The 12,730-nt window shown below is 36.4% G+C and overlaps 1 long non-coding RNA gene across 1 annotated transcript; it reads right to left on the bottom strand.

The window, feature by feature from the left end:
* Positions 1-8,292: 8,292 nt before the first annotated feature.
* LOC126785866 (uncharacterized) lies at positions 8,293-10,019 on the bottom strand. Its single transcript, XR_007671124.1, has 3 exons — positions 9,820-10,019; positions 9,159-9,240; positions 8,293-8,665 (listed from the first exon to the last, which is right to left on the bottom strand). It is a non-coding gene; the product is annotated as an uncharacterized LOC126785866 (long non-coding RNA).
* Positions 10,020-12,730: the final 2,711 nt, after the last annotated feature.

Here is a 12,730-nt window from a genome sequence, read left to right as displayed (position 1 = left end):
CGACACCATCTCAGTTCCACCACAGATTGTCACCGGCTTTCTGATTCGCCAGTCAAGCATCTTCTCCAGCGTCATCAGTCCGGCGTCGGCAAGCTACCATTCAATCTGGCGTCATCTCCGACATATGCTTCAGATTGGAGTCATCTGCAGCCCACCGGTCCTCTGTTTAGTCTGGCGTGTCCTAGTCTGGCTTTAATCCACAGATACATCCGGTGTTCTTGCCAGGTGCTCCTCCAGTCTCAAAAAGTCCGATTAGTTTGCACTACCGGATTCCCAAATCGATATTGAGTTTGCATATAATAGAGCTTCACCCCATAAACTTTGTGGAGCACCTGAACTGTTCAACATGGAATTCATCATTTCTTTGAGAGTTCTGTTCTTACGCTCAGCAACTCCATTTTGCATTGGAGTGTAGGGTGCTGTTGTTTGATGAATAATTCCATGTGTAGAACAAAATTCAGAGAATTCATTTGATATGTATTCTCCACCACGATCTGATCTTAGTATTTTTATCTTCTTGTCTAATTGATTTTTAACTTCAGCTTTATATATCTTAAACATACTTAAAGCTTCATCTTTACTTGTTATTAAATAGACATAGCAAAATTTGCTACAATCATCGATGAAAGTAATATAATAATTCTTTCCAGATCTACTTGGAGTTGATTAGAAGTCACAAAGATCACTATGAATCAGTCCAAGCACTTCATTGGATTTTTCAACAGATTTGTAGGAGTACCTTGCATATTTTGATTCAATACATACTTCACATTTATGCTTATCAGCATTATTTCTGTTGTTTGATATACATTCTAACTTAGGCTTGCTTTTTGGTAACAAACCCAAGTTTATCATCCTGTTTAGAGAACGATAATTCACATGACCTAATCTTTCATGCCATAAATCAACTGAATCAAGGAAGTAAATAGAAGCAGTGCTATTGCCTGCATTATTATTATTATTATTATTATCAGCAGTTGGAATTACATTGAGTTTGAACAACCCCTCAGAAAGATAACCTTTTCCTACATACATCCCACCCTTGGTGAGTACAAATTTATGAGATTCAAAGACTAACTTAAAGCCTTTGTTGATAAGAAGAGAACCAGAAATTAGATTCTTTCTAATCTCAAGAACATGGAACACATTGGTGAGTGCAAGTTCTTTTCCAGAAGTGAGTTTCAGTATCACTTTTCCTTTTCCTTCAATTGCAGCAGTGCTAGAGTTTCCCATATAAAGGTTCTCTCCACCAGATCCTTGCACATATGTTGTAAACATGCTCCTTTCAGCACACACATGCCTTGATGCACCTGTGTCAATCCACCAATCATTGCTATTGGTCATCAAATTTACTTCAGATACAACAGCAATAAATTGATCTTCTGCCATGTTTGCCTGATTTTTATTTTCAGCAGGCTTGTCCTTCTTGTGGCGACAATCCATAGCTTTATGACCAGGCTTCCCGCACACCCAACATGCACCTTGAATTTTCTTTTTGAACATAACAGCTTTTGGGGCAGTAAGTGCTCTCTTGGCATTATCTTTTCCCTTCTTCTGATTGTGAGAAAACTTGGACCTAGAAGTATTGCCTTCAATCACATTGGCTTTTGCTTTCATTGAGGACCAATCAGATTTTTCATTCTTTCGATTCTCTTCCTCCACACGAAGCTTAAGAATCAATTGCTCAAGGTTCATCTCTTCAGATAGGTGCTTGAGATAAATCTTAAAATCCTTCCAAGAGGGAGGCAACTTTTCAATAATGGAAGCAACAAGAAAAGTCTCATTGAGTCCCATACCTTCAGCAACTAATTCATGAGCAGTAATCTGGAGTTCTTCCACTTGCTTCACCACAGACTTGGCATCACTCATCTTACAATTCAGAAATTTTCCAACAACAAATTTCTTGGCACTTGCAACTTCAGACTTGTATTTCTTATCCAAAGAATCCCACAGCTCTTTTACAGTTTTGAATGTAGAATAAACATCATACAAAGAATCATCTAATGCATTTAGGATGTAATTCTTACACATAAATTCGTTGTGCTCCCAAGCTTCAACAGCTTTCATAGTTGCATCAGGGATATCACCCTCTGTTGGCAATTCAGGAGCCTCAGATGTAATCACTTGTGCCAAGTTCAACGTTGTTAGATAAAACAACATCTTTTGCTGCCATCTTTTGAAATCCACACCTTTGAACAAAAAAGGCTTCTCAATGTGGTTCTTAACACCAACAGCAGCAGGTTGATCCATTTCAACAAATAGAATTTCTGTTTTAGATTGTTAGAACACAGGTTCAGTAAGTAATAGAATCAACTTAATCAACACACGATGTTGTATAAAATAGCCTTTGATTTATACTTCTAATTACAGCAGTAAATTGAGTTTTAAGAACCCAATTCCAATTCTATAAACACAGTAATATTACAACTATAAAATGAATTTGAAGAACACAATTTCAATTCTATGAATACAGTAATATCAATTTCAATTAAACTGAAATCAAAAAGATTGAAAAACAAAGAAACTGACTTGTTGATTTTGATAGAGGCTTGCTTGTTGCAATCTCCTAAAACAGAAATTCGCCCCTACACTTGTGCTTGTAGATCTTTGGACGTCTGTCTTGCAGGATACAAATATCGAATTCAATCGAAGCACTTCAATTGAATCCCTGGCAAATTCTACTTTGTGTTTCTCAGAAATATTGAGGAAAGAAGAGAGAGGAGAAAATTAATTTTTTTCTTTAACCATCTGCTTTGGTTTGTCATCCTTATATAGAAGATTGGTGATGCTTTGAAAGGGTATGACTATTCACTTTAGTTGAAACCCAGAAGTCGTGTCCTTTCATTCCAAAAGACACGTTTGTTTGGTTTGTTCCATCTCCACAATTCATTTTTACCCATAAATTCTCCAACAGTGTCCAGGTCCGTTTTCTATTGGTATGAAACTTGGGGAGCAAGGTCATGAAGAGGTAGTGGCTAAAATCATTTTCAGAAATTTTGACAGCATAACGGCTCTTCCACACATATTTTAGCATTGAAACTAGATCGTTCATGAACGGCCTTTCGTTCCAATGGTATTACAACAGCTGAAATTGCATTAAGACTTTGGTCGTTCATGAACGGCTGTATTGTCTGTTGCTTCGGACTAAGGATCCTGCATGAGGTTGCTCATGAACAACCTCTTTTGTTTTGCAGCAAGCTTGATCGATGGATCCGGTGCGTCAACTATTAGAGCATTTGAGGGCAGCAAGTGCGTGATGACTTTGTCCGTCAACACGCATAACAAATCACCAGGGGACCTATTAAAGGGCCGGTACATGTATGGTGATAAGGATTAAATGAAGAGGCCTGTAGCCATCTTCCTCCTCGGCTGCGTTTTCTTTCTAGCCCTGTATTTATTTTTCTGTCCGTTTCAATGTGTCTGCCTCTCTTTTTTCTCTACGTCCTCCTTGCTACCTTTATATGAGAGTAGAGCCGGATCCATGAATGTGGATAGTTGAGCCCAAGGAATGAAATATCGGCGAGAACGGAGATATCGATGATCCGAAAATTGGAAATTTCGATGGAAATTTTGAATGAAACTTTGAGAAATGTTTATTTGATCAATTATCTACTATATGTCATATAGAATTATTACATAACTATTAATTTATAGTGGGTTATAGTAATTTGAGTTGAAATAATCGTCGAGCATTATTAAAAATCTACTTAATATATATATATATATATATATATATTTACCTAAAGGAAAACTTGCTCATCACGCCTTATTTACATATGATATATTAAACATGAAATTACACGAGTGATTTAGAACCACATAAATGACCTATGAGGTACAAAAATTTCACTAATTTCATCATGTTTTTGAGTAAAATCCTTAGTATATTGTGAAGAATAGTCATTAAATGATACCTCCCCTTTCTAATTTTGCATATATTGACTTATATGCCAACCATATGAGTCATGAGTGATTAACTGTGGGTTGTACTACTGGTAGTTCCCGTTTGGATCAAGCATTTCTCGACTTTGACCATAACCATAGATTTGTGAAGATTGTGCATCCGATTGTGTCCATATGTTTTCATTTGATTACATCTCATTAGAGAATAAATATGGTGGATAAGGCATGTTGAATTTCCCCCATACGGATGCTTGGTTCATATTTGAATTTGTCAGCTAATAGAGTTTGGATGGATTAAGACACCAGCAGATATGACGGTATATATATTTAGGGAACCCGTAAAAATTCATTCGTTTTGGACATGGTTTGACCGTCCATACCTACGGTCAATAGGGGTTTTGACAAATCGGTTTCCTCGGTGTGACCGCGCACGATCGGTGACAAAAAATATGTGATTTCAGATATGCAAACGGCTTTCGATGTTCGCATCTTAGTCATATGTCTTCCCTCAGGGTATATTAGTGGTGTTTTTGGTTTACCGGAAAATCTGACGGTCAAACGAGGTCCGAATAGGATGAAATTTTTACAGTGTCACTAAATATATATACCGATCACATCGGCTGGTGTCGATTGATCTCGAGAAGTTTCCTTCATATAGTCGTTTCATAATGCGATAGTTTTATTATAAACATAATATAAAGGTTATGATACATTAGTGGACACTTAGGCAATCGACAACTCCAGTTTGAAATATGGTCGATCGACACCAGCAGATGTGATCAGTATATATATTTAGGGACCCCATAAAAATTTTGTTTGTTTTGGACATGGTTTGACCGTTCGTACCTACGGTCAACCAAAAAAGAGGCGTTTTGACATATTGAAACCCCATTGACCGGGGCTTTTCCAAATCGGTTTTCTCAGTGCGACCGCGCATGATAGGTAACAAAGATTATGTGATTTCATATATGCAAATGGATTTCCATGTTTGCATCTTTGTAATGGGTCATCCCTTAGGGCATATTAGTGGTTTTTCGGTTTACCGGAAATTCTGACGGTTAAACAAGGTCCGAATTGGATGAAATTTTTACAGGGTCACTAAATATAAGTACCGATCACATCGGCTGATGTCGATTAATCCTAAGAAATTTCCTTCATATAGTCACTTCATAATGCGATAGTTTTATTTTAAAACCTAGTATAAAGGTTATGATATATTAGTGAACACTTCAGCGATCGACAACTCCAGTTCTAAATACGGTCGATCGACACAAGCATATGTGATCAGTATATATATTTAGGGATCCCACAAAATTTTTGTCAGTTTTGGACATAGTTTGACTGTCCGTACATACGGTCAACAAAAATGAGGCATTTTAACATATTAAAACCCCATTGACCGGGGATTTTCCAAATGAGTTTCCTCAGAGCGACTGCACACAATCGGTTACAAAAATTAGATGATTTCATATATGCAAACGGTTTTTGACATTTACATCCTAGTAATGGGTCCTCCCTTAGGGCATATTAGTGGTGTTTTCGGTTTACCAGAAATTCTGACAATCACACGAGGTCCGAATTAGATGAAGTTTTAACAGGGTCCCTAAATATTAGTACCGATAACATCAACTGGTGTCGATTAATCCCGAGAAGTTTATTTCATATAGTTGTTTCATAATGCTACAATTTTATTTTAAATCTAATATAAAGAAATATAAAATTTTAAATCTATTATTAACATATATAATATTATATATATAATTATTATCAAAAAGACATAATTAATATATGTATAATATTTTATTTTTGGCGGGTTTTTGAGGGGCCGGGTTTCACATCTCTAAACTAAGTCCGGTACTCTACTAACGGAAGTGGGCTTTGGCGGGTTTTCTCGCGGGCCGGGCCGAGTAAAAACCCATCAGGCTTGCGGGCCTCCACGGACTAAATGATGAGACCTAACTGCCCTAGTTATTTGTATTGTTTTCCAGGATTTAATATTTGCAGAGTGGATGGCTATTCATATATTGCAAGTCATACATGCACAATCTCTTAACTTCAATTTCTCCATGTAAATGTACGTCAGAGTAATACATGCACAATCTCTTAACTTCAATTCTTCCATTTGGTTTTGAAGAAGTTTCACATCTCCAAGTTTAGCAGTTAGCTTCTTGTATGTGTGCTTTCTTTCTCATGTTTTTCTTGCTCTCGGCATCAATATCACCTTCAATATATGTGTGTTTGTGCGAAGTTCGACTGCTGTAATTATCAACCGTACGTACGTTTTTCAAGAGTTTCTCAGTAGATGAGTTATATATCACTACTAGAAATTAGGCTTGAGGGGACATATATTATGTGTGCCTATTGCTAACTATAGGGACATATATATATATATATATATATATCTCTATTGGCCAAAGGAGTAATTAGTGCAATGTGTCTTTTGAAGGTGTTCCTATTACTAACTTTGACACTTAATTTATGTGTTCCCAAATAAGGCAAAAATATCAATTTGCACCCCAAACTTTGCCATAATTATCAATTTGCACCATGAATTTCCATTTGAGTCAATTTATTTCTTAAACTTGGTAAAAATTTCCGATTTGCACCTTATCCATTAAATTTAAGGTTTTTCATCTAATTTAAGTCACATGTCATGCATTTGAGGGGCAATATTGTCATTATATACTTATTCATATTTAATAATGAAATAAATTAATAAATTACTACAGATGAACATTTGCTACTATATTTTTTATTTTTTCAAACATGTTATTGATTTATATATTTGTTATTTTACGTGATATGGTATGTTAAAATATATTATAAAAACATAAATAAATATATATATATAATTAAAAATAAATGTGTACGTATAAATATATATATATATATATATACAGTCTCTATCCAGAGTGAAGTTCCAATTTTGACACACTTTTCAGTTAATTTTTTTCACCATAAGCGATTCAATATTTAAGTATGCTACTTAATATCATCCCTACAAAATTTCATCTAATTCGGACATCGTTAAGGTATTGAAATTAGATTAAATCAATGAATGAATTAAAACTGTTCAACGTAAACCGTTCGTGTAAATGTCAATTTTGAAAGCTCAAACGATGTCCGAATTAGATGAAATTTTGTAGGGATGATCTTGAATACATACCTAAATACTGAATCGCTTATGGTGAAAAAAATGACCGAAAAGTATGTCAAAATTGAAACTTCACTCTGTAATTTTAGAGTTAAGCTTAACTCTGTAATTTCAGAGTGAAGCTTCACTCTGGATATGGACTGTATATATATATACAACACACTATATTTGAATGGGTGGATATGTTAAATATATAATTCGAAATAGGGTTAAGTATGTAGAAAAAGATGGAAATAAATAATTTGATTAAAAAAATAATCCTCATTTTAAAGAATTTTTTTATTTGTTTTTAAGAAAAATATAAATAAAAAATGATAACATTGCACCTTATGTGCATGATAATGTGACACAAAATTTGATACAAACAGTTAAATTTTTAAAATCAGGTGTAAATCGGTAATTTTTACTAAGTTGAGTGTATTTTGGTCATTTTGCCCTAAAATAAACACAATGGGGCTCATGGTTTCTCAACCTACAAAGTATTCAAATATGTATAGTATTCTTATACATATACATAACTATTATGGGTAGAGTTGTAAGTAGGCTCGAGCCGCTCGTTTTCGACTCGTGTTCGGCTCACTTTTATCCCGTTCGGCTCGAGCTCGTAAAGTTAAATGAGCCGTGTTTGAGCTCAATACTAAACCTGACCTTGAAAATGAGCCGAGCTTAAACAATAAGTATTTGGCTCGTTCAGCTCATTTAACTCGCGAACTAGCTCGGGCTTGTTAAAAGCTCGGCTCGTTTATTAATTAAGCTTGATTTATTAACTTTTATAGTATATATAAAGTACAATTTTTATATAAGAAATAATTTTTTTTTAATTTCTAAATTTTAAAATTTTAATTTCATAAGATTCAAGGCGGCTCAATTTAAGTTCAACCTTATCTAATAAAATGAGCTACCTGGGACCAGCTCGAGCTTTTTCAAGCCGAGCCGAGCTTGAACATGAAGTACAAAAATCAAATTTTGGCCTGGTTCGAGCTTGATCGAATCAAAACGAGCCAAACATGAATAATCTAGTATTCGGCTCGGCTAGACTCATTTACACCCCTACCTATGGGGACACTTAAGCTATATGTCCCCAATAGGTAGAAATTTCATTTCTTTTTTGCTACATGCCTCCTCCAATGAACAATAATTGCAAACCAGGCCATATGAAATCAATTCAATAAATAATTTTACAAAGAAAAATCAATTCAGTAAATAATAGAGAATAATAATCATAAAATTCCATTATATTTTTTCCATTAAACTCTTAGTTAAATATCCAACAAATTAAAAATAGATTCTAAAAACTATTACATTCTCTCTCCAAACCAACTATAGTTAATATACTAAAGTTTGAATCCTTGTGTAGAGAGATTAGAACTATTTTATGTAAATTTCAGTTGATAAATGATCTAGCATAAGTAAGATGAGTACAAAACTTTCCAATTTAAAACTGCAGAAGATACACATCTAGCCTTCAGTTGCTTTTGGCTTCAACAAAACCTTCTTGTATCATTTTGTCAATCATCTTGTGCACTGTGTTCTGATTCGCTTCTCTTTCGAGCTTGTTCTGAAGCTTTGACACTGTCACATACAACATGGGAAGAGCAAGAACAGTACCTGCATGAAAAAACAAAACCCCTCAAATCACTTCAAAAATATTATCTCAGCAATTTGGCTGCTCAAAGTAATAGAAATCCAATTCTATATAGTACACTAGTCCAAGTAATACAAGCAAACATTAAACCTAACAATTCATACCTATAACAAAGCCACAGACTTTATCCTAATTAATCGTGCAAGTACTCTATAGCTAATGTAGATCAATATTAAATATAAAACCAAACAGACTCCAAATAATCAGTAGACAAATCCCAAAAGCAGTATAATCAAACTGACAAACATATCTCTCATTTAATGGATATCATGGGCTTGCTTGATCATTATCATCCATATATCAGACCAATATTTAATAGAGCAAAATGGTGACATACAAAATGGTGATGTTTCTATACAAGAAGAGAATACAAAATTACTAAATACATTTTGCTATGAGGCAATTCCAGTCACGAAACAAAGAGGACTAGACTAGAATACATTGAAAACTTCATACCTCCCCTTTCCATGAGATGATGTAAACTGATCCATCATAATGTTGAAGTAACATATGTTTGCTATGGCTTACAATATTGCTCCTGAGACAAAAAGAAGTAATCAATTGCAAACAGTAGTTGCGAAACATAATCAGCCTAAACATGATCAGCAAATAGTCACAAGTTCACCCTATCCCAACATTCTTCACTCTACCCAACTCATTCACTACAAAACCAACCTCAACATGCTCCACTCACAAATATCTGCACCTAGAATTCACCTCGCTCACCTGATTCAGTTAAGTATTTATTACTCTACTATATCTTCATTTTAGGGTATAAGCTGCAAGTAAACACACATCATCATAGAAAAATATGTGCATCATATAAATTCAAACATAACCACATCAGAAACTAACATTCACACAAACCAAAAATTCCCAATTCCAAAAAGCCCTAATCTTGAGCAACTGCTACTTCTCAAAACCAAAAACTTTCAACCCCGAATTACCCAAATTGAGACAAAATCAAATCCAAAGTAAGAGACGCAAAAGGGGTCAGGAAATTAGATAACTCCGCTGGAAAATATAAAAAAATATCAGAGAAATACCTATTGAAATTAGATTCAATAACAAACTAAACAGTAAAACTAGATCACGAGAGAGAGAGAGGCAATCATACCTCATATTGACTCGATCTGGAACCAAGAGTGAAAGACGATAACTATGCCATATAGATCTTCAAGTCTATTTCCAAGATCACCGAGAGAGAATCGCAACCGGACGGCGTGGTGTCGAGTCATCGACCGTCAACAGACTGAGCAAAGGGGTTCGACTTGAGACCTTGAGGTGTCTCAAACTCTCAGAGGCTGAGTGGTCTGAGCGACATAGACAAGAATGGGGTTATGAGGCTGCGAAGGGTTTTTTCACTCACTATATATACTATGCGCAAACGACGTCGTTTTACTTCGTTTTAATATGTTGTTCAGCCTGGGTTTAAAGATTGGGTTTTTTTTTAATATTTGGAGAGGATGCTTTTGAAGCCAATGATGGATTGAGTCGCTAAAATGAAATAAGATCCCCAGATATTTTGGTCTGGTGCCAGGGTGAAATAAACACTCGCTTTGGGCACGGCGTTTGGAAACGTCTTCGAAGCTCAAATACTTTTAATAGCGTTTAGAAACGCCAGGTAAACAAAGTACCACAGTGTTTGTTATACACCGTCAAATAATATTATCATGATGTTTAAAATGATAGAAACTTGATTTATGTGGTTTGTGTGAATGTTAGTTTCTGATGTGATAGAAACTTGTAAGTCTCTCATAATCTATTGAAACTTGATTTAGCTATTCGGTTATCTTAATGAGTTATTTTGCAGCATAAATTGCAGAATGTTGCGAACTCTGAGAATGTTAGGGTTTTAGCCCTAACTACTGGGTTTAGAATAGAATTTAAGACAAAAATAAGTAAACAATAATTGAAGAACAATTAAGGAAATTGCTAAGAGAAGAAAATATGCTTCAATTCATCGATAGCCTTCAATACAGCACAACTGAGGATAAATACAAGAGACCATTTCATGGAAGACACGTGTCGACTCGACACTCGTCAGAACATGTCACAGCTTATCAGTCAAAACGCTGCGTTTGAGCATCAATGAAATGAACGACACTACAAGCTATTCCTTAGTCATAAGTCAACACCCTCTCCCACCCTCCTTAAAACTGAACTTGTCCTCAAGTCGTGGTAGGAGTAACATCGGTGTCACTGACAGTCTTGTAATCAAAGGTAGGGAAACGCGCAATAATCTGATCTGCATCTTCCCATGTAGCTTCCTCTGTGCTAATGTTTTGCCACTGCACCAACCATTGTGCTCCAGCCTTACTTTTTTTCTTGAAAATCATGCGCTGCAATATCTTTGTTAGATACCACTGAGGGTTGTCAAGGTCAACAACTGGGGGTAGCTATGGAGATGTGACTCCAACAGCACTCAGAGATTTCTTTAAAAGTGAAACATGAAACACATTGTGAATTCTAGCCGTAGGAGGAAGCTCTAACTTGTAAGCAACCTTACCAACTCTTGCAAGAACTCGAAAAGGGCCAAAGTACCTGGGAAAGAGCTTAGTCCAACCTTGAGGGTTCATAGACTAATGTTTGTAGTGCTAAAGTTTTGAATAGACCCAATCATTGACTTGAAATTCTCGTTTAGTGTGTTTCTTGTCATAGAATCCCTTCATTCTGGACTGTGCTAACTGCAAGTTCTTTTTTAGCACTTGAAGTAACTCATCTCTAGTTTGAACTCGATCATCAACATCTGCAACAGTTGTGGAACCAGGTAAATAAGGTACTATTGGGGGAGGTTGGTAACCATAGAGAACTTGAAAAAAGCTCATCTAAATGGCTGAGTGAAATGAAGAGTTGTACCACCATTCAGCCCATGGAATAGCTTGAACCCACTCCTGAGGTTTCTCTCCAACCACACACCTCAAATACTGCTCCAACGTCCTATTCAGGTTTTCAGTTTGTCCATCACTCTGAGGATGATAAGCTAAGGACTTGTTAAGCTTGGTACCTTGCATCCAAAAGAACTCTTCCCAAAACAAGCTGAGGAACACTGGATCCCTATCAGAAATGATATGCTCAGACATACCATGCAATTTAAAGATCTCTTTGACAAACATTTGTGCTACTGAGACTACAGAATAATGGTGTGACATGGGAATGAAGTGTGCATACTTAGTGAGCCTATCAATTACCACCCAAATAACTGATTTACCTTCAGATATTGGTAAGCCATCTATAAAATCCATAGAAATCTGAGTCCATACCTTCTCAGGGATAACATTGAGCTGCAACTAACCAGGAGGTGATATGGTCTCATAATGGTTTGAAATCCACTCAGGGTACTGGACTTCCCTAATGAACTTCATGCCTTTCAATTTGTTGACCTCCTGGCGTATTTCCATGCTTTTTCGTCGTCGAAGGTGTGACGCTTTTGTTTAACTGGATATGCGGAAGGTTTGATGTGTAGCTCGTGCATGATGATGTCAGGCGAAATGTCTGGCATATCCTCGTAGGACCATGCAAAGACTTCCATGCTCTCTCCTAGGAAGTTTGCTAGGTCCTTCTCCACTATGAGGCTAAGAGTAGCGCCGATCTTGATTTTTCGCTCCGGGTGGTGTGGGAAGGGTGTGATGCTTTTCAAGGAAGATTCAGGGTTTGATGGAGTCTTGGCTTCGTAAGGCGTGGTCTTTTTCTTGCCCTTACTTGTTGTTAAATCACCGTCGCGTGCATCGACGACCTTGTCGGTTAAGTTTATTGCTGCATGTACCGCTAAGATTTCGTGACGGTTGCGTGTGCGCCTAACTACGTGTGCTTGGCAATATTTCGCCACGGACTGTGATCCCCGGACCTGTCATGTTCCATTTGGGGTTGGGAATTTGATGAGCATCATGTACCCATCAATGAACGTTCGCATTCGGTTGAGAGTAGGCCGACCGATGATCCCGTTTAAGAACTGTAGGTGTCAACTACGATGAACTCAGCTTCGACGCAAACTGTGCATGGTGTAGTCCCCGTTCTGCATGACCGAC

The sequence above is a fragment of the Argentina anserina genome, chromosome 3 (assembly GCF_933775445.1).
Source record: "Argentina anserina chromosome 3, drPotAnse1.1, whole genome shotgun sequence".
NCBI lineage: Eukaryota > Viridiplantae > Streptophyta > Magnoliopsida > Rosales > Rosaceae > Argentina > Argentina anserina.
This window is presented reverse-complemented; position numbering and strand designations above follow the sequence as displayed.